Below are 15,107 nucleotides of genomic sequence, written 5' to 3' on the forward strand. Positions count from 1 at the left end.
AACTGTGTGGTCAGAAAATTGTTTCGTACACCTCTCAGTGCTGAAGCGAAGGCTTTACTTTCAGGTTCTAGTCATGAGTGTAGAAATATTTATGAAAGATTTTTTTTTTTTTATTAAGGGACATAATTCTGAACTTAACTTTAAAAATCTCAGGGCGCCTGGGTGGCGCAGTCGGTTAAGCGTCCGACTTCAGCCAGGTCACGATCTCGCGGTCTGTGAGTTCGAGCCCCGCGTCAGGCTCTGGGCTGATGGCTCAGAGCCTGGAGCCTGTTTCCGATTCTGTGTCTCCCTCTCTCTCTGCCCCTCCCCCGTTCATGCTCTGTCTCTCTCTGTCCCAAAAATAAATAAACGTTAAAAATCTGTTACTGTCCGGGGTCACCTGGGTGGCTCAGTTGGTTAGGCACCTAGGTCATGATTTCAGCTCAGGTCATGGTCTCACGGTTCGTGAGATGGAGACCCACATCAGGCTCTGCACTGACAGCACGGAGCCTGCTTGGGGTTCTCTCTCTCCCTCTCTTTCTGCCCCTCCCCTGCTCATGTTTCTCTCTCTCTCTCTCTCTCTCTCTCTCTCAAAGTAAATAAACTTAAAAAAAAATAAAAAATAAAAAAATAAAAACCTGTTAATGTCCTATTAAAATTGTCTGTCATTTTAAAATTTATTAATGCCATTCCAGCGTTTATTATGCAGGGATAAAGGAGCATATGGAGACTGTTAAAGAGAATACCATCTGGTCCACACGTTGGTTGACCTGGGCATTTTACACCCATTATATATAACCACCTATGGCACTCAAAACCCAACACCTCATGGAAATCTAATAAATCCAAGCAGTCAGATGTGCAGCCAAACATCTAGATATTTTGAAATTTCAGGTGTGAAAACTGAATTTTAATTTTCTTCACTTACAACATTTTTTGGGAACCGCAGCTAAGGGCCAAATTCCAACCATCCATAGTGGATAAATTAGCAAATTCATGAATTGTGTATCAAAGCACATGTTTGAACCAGCCTTGAAAGGTATAACGAAGAACATAGGCTCCAGGGCCAGACTTCTTAGATGCAAATTCCAGCTTCCCCCTTCCCAGGCTAGAGAGCCATGGACAGTTTACTAATCTCTGAGCATTCCTTCATGGTGAGGTTGTGATAATTAACAAGTAAACATGTGTAACACACAGAAACCTTCCTCCAGCACTACAGTGATTGTGAGCTGTTACTATTGCCACATGTCTGTACTCCCCCAGTTGTACATTTCCCTAAACACGGACCCTGCTATAGTTGGGCTATTAGCGAAAGATCTGTTTATGTTCGCAGGCTTTGAAAAATTCCAGAAAAGAAAGTTCAACCGATGTTTTAGAGAATGACATCTGTGAGGACACTGAAACAAGTTTTCCGGGGCGCCTGGGTGGCTCAGTCAGTTAAGTGTCTGACTTTGGCTCAGGTCATGATCTCACGGCCCGTGAGTTCGAGCCCCGCGTCGGGCTCTGTGCTGACAGTTCAGAGCCTGGAGCCTGCTTCAGATTCTGTGTCTCCCTCTCTCTCTGCCCCTCCCCCATTCATGCTCTGTCTCTGTCTGTCTCAAAAATAAATAAAACATTAAAAAAACAAAAAAATTAAAAAAAACAAGTTTTCCATGCTGACCCTTGGACCCCACGAAAAGGTGACAGAAGGGGGTCATTGATGAACTTTAGGGAATCGACGACCCCCTCAAAAAATGTTTATGCAAAAATGATTACGTCCCAATGGACCCTTTGGAGAAAACTTCCATGGCTCTCACCAGATTTGAAGAGAGACGCAAAAGATGATAAACCCCTGCATTTGACCCAAAATACCACTGACCTTAGAATTCAAATAGAACCTAATTCGGGTACTGTCTAATTTCTCTTCTTTGCTCAGACCTAACCCTTCATCTTTATGTGCTTGCCAACATTTTACATTATGTGGCAATATTATATTTCTACCACCTGTTTTCTTTAACTTTCAGTTAAAACATAGATCTGCAAACTATTATCAAACCCATCGTAAAATTCAGGTTTCTTTTATTTATATTATTTTCAACTTAACAGTTACTTTCATTTAGAATTCTTATCACTCCCCTTTCTCCATCAAATTTTTTAGAACAGCATCCTATAAACACATAGAGGGATAACACGATAAATGGGCTTTAGCATCAAACAGATGCCTGGATTCCAGCTTTCCCGCAAAAGGAAGATAGGAAACCTGCCCTAAAATATGGCTCTGAGGAACGTTACGGATGACATACATGCAAAGCCCATGGCCTACAGACATAGTAGAAATGCAAAGATGGTTTTCTTCCCCTTTCCCCTCTTCTTCTGGCCCTCTATCCCATGAGAGGAAGTATCACAGCTTTGAAAGTGGCATTTACTCCCAGACTTCATCGAAATTAGCATAATCTCCTCTGGTTTTATTCATTATGTTCACAAGCATATTTTCCATGGAAAAAGGAGAACTGGTAAAAATAAATAAAAGGCTTTTAATGTTTACGTGCAGCAATTTGTTTTATAACCAATTCATGTTAATAAAAAATTTAAAGTGTACATGGTGTAGTAAGTTAGAAATTATTAGTGTAATATTGCTGAAAATGACCACATTCTCAGCCAATTATTTTGTGTGCCCTTGGTGAAAATAAATAAAATAAATTTACACATTTATTTGAAAATGCTTTCTACATAAACCTCATGTCTTTCCCATCGGTGCAATGTTTTTTAGAAATAGACTTTTATTACACAAACATTTTCAAAAATATTTCTAATACTCCAGTGTTGGAAAAGATACATGGAAAAGAAGGTCTGTGACTCAAAGGTTCAGTTGTTCTTTGAAACACAACTCTTGTCTCCTTTGGAACAAACTTTTAAAGTTGCCTCAAAACTCAACTCCAAAAAGAAAAACGAATGGAAGATTTTTTTTAACAACTAACAGTATTTGCTATAAAAAGACAAAGCGTGAAAACCAGGTTCTAATTATCACAACGGCAACAGTTTTGAGTTAGCCAAAAGGTAGAGTTCAGATTTCAGGTTCTTGATTACACAGGTATTAGGTTTACTGACCTTAGCAAATAGCTTCCCTGTGTCATTTACATTTAGGGATCAGTAGTAATAGCCTTTTATTGCTACCTAAGACAAGACCTGCACCTGCATAATTTTCTCATTTCACAATGAATAAGGTTCTGAGTTAAGGCACCTGGGGAGCAAAGGAAAGGATAATAATGGGTCTTCTGGGGATCCTCAAGGGACTAATAACTCCAGGTGGTCTTAGAAATCATGGAGAATATCCCGTCAGGAGCTCTTGGGAGGAAGCCAGGGATAGGCAGCTGGTATAGCGTTCAAGTCCCCTTCACAAACAGCTTCACAAAAGTGCCCTGTCACTTCTCAGGGCAGCCCTTCAGGGAGCCATAATAACGTCACATCCTATAGATTATCACCCTACAAGTAGTATCTCAAATACTCTCACTAAGCGGTATCTCAAAGTCACAGCTACCAGCTAGGAAGAGCCGATGTGAGGGATGACTGGTATCAGCAGAGGGCGCTGTGGGCCCCTCACCCGGCTCTCCTGGTCCTTCCCACCCCTTTCCCTGGCCTCCAAGGCGGGCAGGGGGGAAACAAACAACAACAAAAACAGCCTTTGACTACTCCTAAAACCTCAGGTGCAGGAGTAATGCCAAGCAGGGGTCCTCCTTCAAACTTCTTTGAGTTCTGGTTCTGTCCCCTAACAATCATATGACCTTTAGTTATTATTCCTTAGGTCTCAGTTTTATCCTCTGTGAAACAGGGAGAAGACCTACTTTCTTTCTAAGGTTGTTGACTAAAGGCACTTTAGTGACTAAAGACACTGGGCACTAAGGTGGCTGGGCACTTGGTTAACTTTCTCAACCAGCCTACAGGAGTGTGGAGGACACACAGTACTGACTAGGATACCTGAGGGAACAAAACTAGGAAGGCAAGAATTGGGAGTGGCTTAGCTGTGTCAATACAGGAGAGAACTGAGAGACCCCTGCAGCCACAACCCAGTTTGAAGTCAGTCACCCCTTGGCTGGAGCACAGTCTAAGGAGCCTGTCAGAGATCTCACCTGTGACTTCTCCAGCTCTGTGGCAGCCAGACTAAGGCCTTAGCCCAGACGTTCTACTGCAATCTCAACTCTGTGCTTTTCTGAGTGAATTTGTAATGAGAGACAGATCTAATGACTAGCCATCTTTTAAAATCAAAAAGCACTTCGGCCTCATTAAATGCTTACAATTGTGTGATATAAATGTTTACTCAGCACACAACATTGGATTGATCCTCAGGACAAGCCAATGACCTGCCAGGAATGACTGTTTCTTGGGCCCAAGTACTGTTCACAAGATGTTTTAGAGACTTCCTTGTAAATATAAGCTGGAAAACCAAGATAAGCCCTTGTTTATAGCATCCAAAATCTTAGCAAGTATTCCAGCCTGTGAGTTATGAATTAGCAAGATTTCATTATTTGCCTGCAAGAAAATGAGAGGCATCAGGTCCTACAGAAAACCTAAACAAGTCCTCAGAACAGTCGTATTAAAAAGCCTGTCAGTATTTTTAGGGCTATATATACAGAAAGGTCAAGGCCTTGAGAAAGCACACCATTTAAAAGAACAAGGCATAGAGAACATCGGCAATTTATTCTGAAAAGTCTGATATATGTTCTATACTTTGTTCCCCAGTGAAGGAGCAATTTTCTTCATCACATACAGGGGAGAAGTGTTCCACTTGCCCTTCCAGGTAGAGGGGAATATGTGCTTAGGTATGAGACTTATCCTCAGCATCCTTCCCCTGCCCCATTTATCACCCTTCTGCCATCTCTTGGAAACCTCTGAGTCTCTAGAGCTACTTTGGTGCCCTATGAACAGATCTTTTTTTCCTCATGTTCCTCATGCCCACATTTTCTTTTGTCCCATTCTGCTGTTCAACAGGAGCTTATGATACAGAGAAAGAGGAGAAGCCCTGGACTTAAGATCAGAGGTCCTGAGTTTGGGTGGTTTGACCAAGAATGGGCTGCAAGCATCAGAATTTTTTAATGTTTTACAAGCACGTTGATATGCAGCTAGGGTTGAAAATTAGCTTGATGTTAACTGATAGTGGTAATACTCAGTAGGACTTCTGGTAGCAAGCAAATAAATAAACACCTACTTTCCATAATATAAGTTCATTGTGCTACCCAGTCTAAGGGATAAGTGGCCCAAGGATGACTGTTAGTGCTTCATGGCAGGTCATTGGGAAAGCTCCCTACATGTTGGTGAGTCACGTAAACATTCTCAGATCTGCTATTCCATCTACCCAGCAACTGGTCCCAATTCAGAAAACATCTGTACTGCCTCTTGTTGCCAGTTAATGAGGCTAAGGGACAGTAAAAGATAATCCAAATGCCATGGGGTCTATTCATTCAATGTATTCAGGGTTGAACTCAAATATGATCTCACAGGTCTAGACCTTTTCCAATTTACTAGGAAACAAGAGTCTAGTAAGTTTCTTCCTTCCCTAAAAGTAAAGCACTTTTGTTTTCAAAGAACAAAAATATTACTCAGCTTGTAAAATAATATGCTTCAATGTTTTAGACGAAAAGATAAAACTACTCATATTGCCCATAGAAAGCTCAAAGAACCATTTGAGGGGTACCTAGTCAGCACATAAATTTGCTGGTTTTATATCTTACCAATAGAAACCAATCCAGGCAAATATATCACTAAGCTTCTGGAGAACAGCTGCTTCCTCCAAATAAATGGTAGGCTTCCAGCCAATTATTTGGATCATGTTCCTTAAGAAAAACAAAATTCTCTCACCCTTCACCTCCAAACTGAGCCTCCTTGTTATGACTTACAAATATGGCTGCACATCCAAATGGCCTGTCCCACCAAAATGTACTAAATAATATTAATAATAAAGCTGAGTGCGGCTTCTGGGAATCTGTATAATTGAAAATTTCTTTTTGTAAGTGTATCATTCAATAAATAGAATTTGGGTAACTGAGAAACCCCGAGGGAAAAAAAGTGAGTTGAGTCCATACCTGACATACTGAAACAGGATGAAGTCAAATGGTCTTCATATAACCACAAATGAACAAGAAATGAACTTTGCGCTAATTCCTCTACCATCTAAGAATTGAAACAGCTGTAACCTATGAAAAGATTGATTCAGCAATGTAAAATATTTTAAACATTGTTATAAAAACTGTTGAGATAGATGATAGATATATAGATAGAGAATAAGAAAGTCAAAGGATAACAAACTGACAAACTGAGGGGAAAAGGTTAATTTATATGACACCTAAAAATCTGGTCTCCCAACTGTAAAGTATTCCAACAAATTAATAAGAATATATGTGGGCGCTTGGGTGGGTCAGTCAGTTAAGCGCCTGACTTCCGCTCAAGTCTTGCTCTCGGGGTTCGTGAGTTCGGGCCCCATGTCCAGAGGGAGCCTGCCTCAGATTCTGTCTCCCTCTCTCTCTGCTCCTCCCCAACTTGAATTCTGTGTATCTTTCTCTAAAAAATAAATAAACGTTTTAAAAAAAGAATACATAGCTTACAGGACAAGACTAGGAAATGGCTCATAAACAAAACATACGAATATTTTTATTTTTCAGAAAAAAACCCATAAATTAAAACTACACTGAAATGTCTTTTCACAGTTCAGAATGGAAAAAAATCCCAAAGTTTGATAATGCACTCTTATTGAACAAGGTGTGGAGAACCACCTTGTTTACTCATGGAGAGTGTAAATTACATGTCTGTGGAGGACAAAGTAGCAAAGTCATCAAAATTGCAAGCAGTCCTGTCATTTGACCTAAGTGCTCTCTTCTTTTCTATAGACACACTTTCACGCATATGAAGAGACATATGTTCAATTATTTTGCAACATTGTTGGTTATAGTAAAACACTTAAAAATAACCCAAATGTCTATCAAAAGGGGTCTGTTTTATTAAATTATGGATTATCCACTCATTGGAGTGCTTGGTTGCCATAAAATAAGACCTAGAAGTTTCTTTCAGTACTGACATTTGTAGGTATCTGAGGAAACAAATGAAAGTACAGCACTGTCTGAGCATAATTGTACGATTTGATTTTTTTTTTTTTAAGCAAAGGGTGGGGACCACTGGTTTTTCTAGCTAGCTGATCTCTCAGTCTCATAAGTCACTATAATGCCTGCCAAAAATGTTTATCCAATATTCCCTATCTAAACTGAAACCCCTTGGGGTTCCTGGATCATTCAGTCGGTTGAGCGTCTGACTTTGGCTCAGGTCATGATCTCACAGTTCATGAGTTCGAGCTCCACGTCAGGCTCACTACTGTCACGAAGCCTGCTTTGGGTCCTCTGTCTTCTTCTCTCTCTGTCCCTCCCCCTCTTGTACTCTCTCTCTCTAAAAAATACATAAAACACTTTTACAATTTTTAAAAAAATAAATTGAAACGCCTCTAATGAAGCCACATGAAAACACCAACAAACAGAGTGCCTGATTCCAGACAAGACCAGAGTAAGCTTCCGTCATTTCTCAGGTTTTCTCTAGATAAAACTGAGTCTCTGTTGATGTCCAAAGAAGTTCTGCATTATTATCATCATCTTCCCCATATTTTAAGTGAAACCATCTCCTAAAATTGGAAAAGGAGAAAATAGGTGAGCCTGAGAAATGCCCACACATTAGAGACTGATAAAGCAAACTGAGAGACAGGACGCTAGCAAAACAGATTCTAATTGACAAGATTTGGGTTTAGATCTGAAATGTGGCATTTCAAATAAGCTCTCAGCTGATGTTGATGCTCTACCTCATGGATCATATTTTGAGTAAATGTTGTTATCAACACAAATATACTCTTTAACGTGTCCATTAAGCTCCTTGGTATTTTATTGTGCTATCTTTGGTGAATTAATATATAAACAACTGGAGAAATAAACTTGAGTGTCTGTTTGCCCAGGAACATATTGGTGTTTTTTTTTCTTTTAAAACTAATGGGTTATAAATTCCAACTATCCGAAACTTTTTATTCCCACAGGTTTTCAGGAATTCATATGTGTACACATGCCTGTGTGAGTATTAGCTTCTATGTGCATAAAATCATTCTGGATGCCTCTGGAAGTGTAAGAATTTTACCACTGAGTAGAATGGGGAGCATAAATAATGCTCATTAGTTCAACAGTTCAATAGTGCTCAGACTTCATTATATTTCCTTTTGTGTCTTTCGAATTTGAATCAGATAAATACATTACTTATTATTAAATAATTTTTTAATTCCCTTCCTAAAACCGGTGACCTCTTGAAGCCGAATGGAAAGAAAGGAGAATTTATGCAGCTCTAAACACACAGAAAGCTTTTCCAGGAAAGACTTGCTGCCTAACTCCCTCGACCAGCTTAGAATAGCTTAAATCTACACACAGAAGCAAATAAATGCACAATGATTGTATCATCAGTGAATGAGAGACTTCCATTCTTCTGATAGCGTTTTAAAAAATATTCATTAAGATTATACATAAACATGATTTTAAAACCACTTCATATAGTAGAGCATGATAAAAAGAAATAGTACCCAATTCACCACCTGTCCACCTAGGAGGGATCCACAGGAAAAACCATTTTTAATAATTTTCCTGTGATTATGTCTATGCTGACAAATAGCATGTTTATACACCTATTTATAAATTCAGTTTTATGCATTAACCATACACTCCTTGCCATAATGGATGAAGATTAAGCTCACGGTTCACCCCCAACCTTCTCCTATCATCCACTTAAAATAGTTTTATCACGACTTTTTAGGCTTTTCATAACTGTAAATAATACGTTTTTCATTTATTTCTTATCCTATCAACTGATAGTTATCTCTTGACTTGTCACTCTGTATTATGAGAACATTCTTGTCTTTTCCCTGCATTTTAGTTGTCTCTCCACTTTTGGTCCTCTCAGTCATCTGTCAAGGTGATAATATTTACATTCTATTTTTAATCACAAATGCGTAAGTCACATTTTATCCTAAAAGGCTTATCCTGGGGCACCTGTGTGGCTAAGTCAGTTGAGCGCGTCCAATTTGGACTCAGGTCATGATCTCACGGTTTGTGAGTTCTAGCCCCATGTCAGGCTCTGTGCTGACAGCTCACAGCCTGGAGCCCGCTTCGGATTCTGTGTCTCCTTCTCTCTCAGCCCCTCCCCCGCTGTGCTCTGTCTCTGTCTCTCAAAAATGAAAAAAATGTAAAAACAAATAAAAAATTTAAAAAAGGCTTATCTTACATGTTGAAAATACAAGGCAATATGTATGTAATCATGACCATAAAACTATGGTTCACTATACCCAAATAGTATAATAGTATAATATGATTCTTTTATTTCTTATATAGCTTTTTACTTTTCCTAGAGGTCCTAATTATTCTTTTATTTTCTTTCCATTATCTAACGTTTTCATAATTTTAAGACTTCGGGATTTTCCCTAATATATTCATTTCTCCTCTCTAACATCAAGCCATATTTCCCCACCGTCTTTTCCTTCCCAGAGCATTCCATTTGTAGTGCCATTTGTATGGCAGTCGAGGCTTGCTAACCCAATTATCTTCCTAACTTCCCCTTCTTTGCTGTCCTGGGTTGTATTCCCGCCACTGTAGGGCTCCTCTGACTGGAGGAGAAGCTCTCGGCCAACATATCCCCGCAGCAACCACAATGAGACACTCTTCAGCTCAACAAGGGAATCTTGAGGAAAAGGATTAATAGCACAAGTCTAAATACCATCCTCCACACTCCTCTTTTGCATGCCTCCAGAGTAGCAATCTGCCTTTCCGAGAAGTTCCCCAAGCTGGTGATTCAAATAAGGCAATTTGGAAGTTGATTTTAATTTAGTTTTTTTAATTCATGCCCGTTATGATTCACTCCGTGTCATATTGAAATGTTGCACTTTATTTTTCTTTCAAGAACTATTTGACAGACACCAAACAGAATCTCTTTTTTTAAGAGCAAAGCATGCTTATTTGTCAAAGGAATTAAAAATATCATCCATGGACCAATGACTAAGATTTTCCTATATTTTACTAAGGTGCTCTGATTCACTTTCCTTAATAATGACCTATTCTTTTAGAGTCTAATTCTTGTGAGCCTATAAGATAGGGTAGGGAAGGAGGTCTATGATTACTCACAACGCGATTAACGTTTTTCTTGACGATGCATTGTGTCACGGTTACGTACAGCCCCGATTCTATTTAAATATCTGTGTGACAAATATTCTGCAGAGGAAAAAGAGTAGAACTTGAGTAACGTGACTAAGTCAGCAGACATAATTTGTTAATGCCATTCGTGCTGATTCTTAGTGGAAAGCGTAAGAGATGGACAGTCTAACATTTCTTATGAAGGTTCAGTTTACATCAAATCCTAACTTTTTACACAGAGGTAAGTATCTTGAAGTCATTTAATGTGCAAATGGCTTCTTTTATTCATTTCCAGTTTAAAAATCTGACCTGGGAAGTTTAATTTGTTCATGGTCCTGTGTTGTACTTTTGGTCAGTGAATATTTAATAAATGTTTAGTATTTAGAGTTCCCTCCTATTTACCTGGCACAGTGCTAGGTTCTTGAGGGAATCAGAATAATTAAAGACCAATACCTCACTCTGAGTATCTGGTAATATAGATAGAGACAGAAGAAATGTAAATATGAAACAAAAAAGCATTCAAAACGGTCAATCAAGAGCTACATTGTGTGGCACAAAGAACTGGGTGGCATTTAAAGACATCTGAAGAAAAGGGAAATGAGTATCGGAGAACCCATGGAAGGCTTAATGAACAGAGATGGGATTGTATTGTTTACCTGTGGATTATTTTGACGCAAACATTTCAAGCCAATTTGTTGACTGTGCAACAGAAAATTTTCTACTACATCTGGAACATTATTTAACTTCTTGGGTATGTTTTCTTTCTCTCTGTGTGATGGGAATAAGATGGAAAGATTAATGCTTGCTTTTGAAAGTTGACTCTGAATGTCAACATGTGTGTGTGTTTGACTTTGAATAGAGCCTCTCTCTTTTTTTTTTTTAATAGAGTGTGCAAGCGAGGGAGAGGGACAGAGAGAGACAGAGAGAGAGAGAAAGAGAGAGAGAGAATCTCTGCACTGAGCGTGGATCCCGACACTGGGATCGATCGCACGACCCTCAGATCCTAACCTGAGCTGATATCGAGAGTTGGATGCTTAACTGATGAAGCCATCCAGGTGCCCAGATTAGAAGCTATCATTCTAACTAAAATTCATGTTGAGTAAAATTATTTATTCTTTGCAAGTAACTTCAACTCAAAGGGCATTATCATTTTAGAAGATGTGTTCATACCATTTTATGACCAACCTTAATGCAATGGAGAAAACATCACCTCAAGTCAGTCTGGGTAAGTTTATTTTTAAACACAAATCCCATGGCCAAGAATTTATGATACAGGAATATTTCACTTAAGGAAAGAGATAATTCCTAAAAACCTGGAAAACTGAAAAGCAGAAATATTAATTTAAACCATAAGAAACTGCCAGTTGTATAGGTCAGAATATGAGTAATTTTATATGGTTCACCATAGAGCATGAGACTTTTCCATCTGGTTCTTCTGGTAGCCACTACCTATAGACTTGTTCCCCCACACCCAAACTAAACTTATAAAGGAAAGGCTACTTTTCTTTCTAAAATCAAAATATTTAAAATTAGAGGTAGATAAATCGTCTCCAGGACAGTTAAAACAGATAACTGACCTTTCCTTAATTCCGTGAAGGTTCTTGGAAGATTCTTTGGTGGATCTCTTACCTCAGCTAAAAATAACTAGCATAACAATATGTGCATTTGGTTTTCAATAAACTGAATTATACTGCTTATTCTAGAACCCTTTTAGACTTTCATATAGGAAATAAGGAAAAGAGGAGAGAAATGCTTATCAGCCTTGACCCAGAGCTCGTAAGACAAAGAGAAACAATATACTGAGGTCTATTCAAGCTTTGCCCTCTCCACATATCATTGCAACCAAGATGCCAATTAACACTGAACGTGACAGTGGCTTTTGTGACGTGGACAGCTGGCCACTCAAAGATACACAAGGACCACCTGCTCATATAACATAGGCCACCAAACAGGCACAGATGGTGACAACATTTGAATGTTATTACTATAGTCGCTTTCACCTCAGATCTATTTGAACTGGACATTAGGAGGCAGGGCTGTAAAATCCACATTTGATTTGTAGAACAATGTAGTCAAAGAATCATTCCTGGGCTTTGGTGGCTCAGCAAAAGTTCTACATCATGTGGCAACTAGGAGAAATTGGCTTAACCAAGATATACTATACCTGCTGAGATGCCCTTATGGAAAGCTTGGAGAGGAAAGATGTAGAAAAATCAACTACAGGAAAAGACTCAAATGAGGTGATGGAGTTAAGGGCTGGTAAAAAAGTGAAAAATAGTCGTCAGAAGAGGAAGTGCCAAAGCAGCAAGAGGAGCCAAGACATGCACATTTTTGGCTACATATCCCAAGCCCTTGAAAATTGCTCCTGGCTCTACAGATACTTATGGGGAAAAAATATCTTAAAAACTTTAGACAGGCTTATTGCACACACACACACACACACACACACACACACACACACACAATGGTACAAATACAAATTTATCAACAACTGTGCACCAAGAGGTTGAGAGAACATTCCGGAGTTTAAATCACTTCCCCAAGCTGAGAGGAATGTTCTGTTACATTGGCTGATGCCCCAAGCATGGCAGAAGGGTTATAAAGTAGCTTAGCTAACAATTCTGAAAACAGTTTCTACTTTGAACAAAGAGCCATCTATGGTTCTATATCATGGGGAGGAATGGACCTGAGATTACACCTCCAAATCCCTGGTAAAGAAAATACATTGTCTGAGGAACTAGGGATCATATGTAAATTGCCTAGCAAATTACACAAAAATCAAAAGACCACACAGATTTCACTAATGGTATTTATTCTGCATTATAGACTGAGGTAGTGTTGACTAATCTGTAAAAAAAAAAATCCGACTTCCTTTCCCTAACAACTTAGATGAACCTTGTTGAAACAGCAGCCAGATGTCCAATATGATTTCCTGAATTTCAAAATGCAACTAACTTAGCAGGTGGTCCTAAGTCTCTAAATCAAACTGTTAGGGCTTTGGGGTGGGGATGGGGAGGGGTCCTAGCTTAGGAAAATGGGATCAGTATGCACAAGAATCTGAAAAAAAGCTAGAAAAAAAAGAGCAAAGAAAAATATTAGTAAAATTTGACAAATGTATTTCTCAGTACTATGTCAAACATGTTTACTGAGCTGCACAATTAATAAAAAATATTCTGTACTAGAGTCCCTAATTATTATTCCACACAGGACAGAACACCTCTTCATTATCCCTTTTTGAATTGATTGTGTACATCAAACAGTCGAGATATAAATAAAATATGCCTGCATGCATAATATCCTCACATTAAAGCTGGAGGCAATTAACCTATGATTTCTCATTAATTAAATTAAAATAACCTTCTAAAAAATGTCTAAAATCAAAACAGATTTCTTTTAGTGTAGATTTTCCTGAAAATGACGCAGAGAGGTTGTTGACTAAATTTACCACACCAATAAAAAAAAAAAAAAAAAAAAAAAAAAAAAGCTATTTCTTTTTTCATCCCAAACCGGTCTTTGGTTTTCTCCTGAGGTTCCAATCCCATTTTGCTAAATCCGATTACAATGTTTTTGTTTTTGTTTTTGTTTTTCTGTGTCTTTAAAAATATCCGTTTAAATCAAGACTTCTTTTCCATTAAATTGTCCAAGCACTTTCTCCCTGAGCTGGATCACTATCATGTAGTGGAAAGCTGCAAATTATTTGGTGAATTTGCTGAATTTAGACAGTTGAAGCACGTAAATAAGATACCACAGGGCATTATCGGCCTGAATATGGGCTACCCTCAGCATGGTTAGAAATTTCTCATTATCTCCTGTTCAAGCTCTTCCTAATTCTTCCTCTCCTTCCCTGACTGCCCATTACACCAAGTTGTTAGTTATTTCAGATTTCCATAGTCTTCCCTCTATAGAGTATTTTCATTCTAAAATAGACATAAAAGTGTACATATCACAAAGGAATATAACCTTAATGATAGACATTTTTGTTTTGTTTTTCTCTAAAGTCCTTTGCAGATCCCCTAAAATCTCACTCTATTAAGAGAACACATGGTCACAGATTGCCCCCACCTACAGTCTGCCTTAGTGCACAATCAAGTGCTAAAAATTTTCTTAAATATCATGCATTGATTGATCTCTTCTCCAGTGGGAAAATTAGATACCTTCACCCTTTTTTTCATATCCTGGAAATCTGTCTGCAGTGCTTTCACATGGTAAGTCCTCAATAAATGAGGCTGTATTGAATTTAGTGTTAAGCCTGGATTCACTCCTTTCCCCCAAATCAACCACCACAGGCTGTTAAGAGACAGCACTTATCTTCTAGACCCTTGGATGAGAACTTTGGGACATCTTTTGTCACCTTCTCTTAATCCTTTTATTGATTTCCTCATGAGGTGCTATCAATTCTTCCTTCAAAAGATTGGATGACTTTCTTTTTCTTGATTCCGACCACCACGGCCTAATACAGACACTTAATGCATTGCCCTTAAAAACCCAAACTTACCCTAATTCCACTCACTGCCTCTAAATTATCCCTTTACAATGTGCACACCTATACTTGTTAACAACAAATCTTCCCTCAGCTTAGTTTTCGCCTTGACCTCCTCACATACCTGTCTCAGCTGCACAGCACACGCTGTCCATGGCCTATCCAACAAATTTCATCACCTTTCCATCTCTTTCCTGCTAGTAGAGCCCTGGATTTTGGGGTCTCTTCTGCTCCAGGATTGGTCTATACCAGCCAATGGTCTAAGGGTAGGCATTTGGCCCTGTTCTGACCAATGAAGTCTAAGAGAAAGTCATGAAAAGGGCAAAGGGATGGCTGTGCGAGGCGGTGGGAGACTTCCATTCCTGAATAAAATGGCAAAGCTTCATAAGGACAAAACATTTTACCCCTGTCGCTTTACTGCTCAGTATATTGATACGAGGTTGTGATGCTTAGAGCTATACCAACCGGAGGTAACAGTG

Source organism: Herpailurus yagouaroundi, unplaced genomic scaffold (assembly GCF_014898765.1).
Source record: "Herpailurus yagouaroundi ecotype Mexico unplaced genomic scaffold, PumYag 165, whole genome shotgun sequence".
Taxonomy (NCBI): Eukaryota; Metazoa; Chordata; class Mammalia; order Carnivora; family Felidae; genus Herpailurus; species Herpailurus yagouaroundi.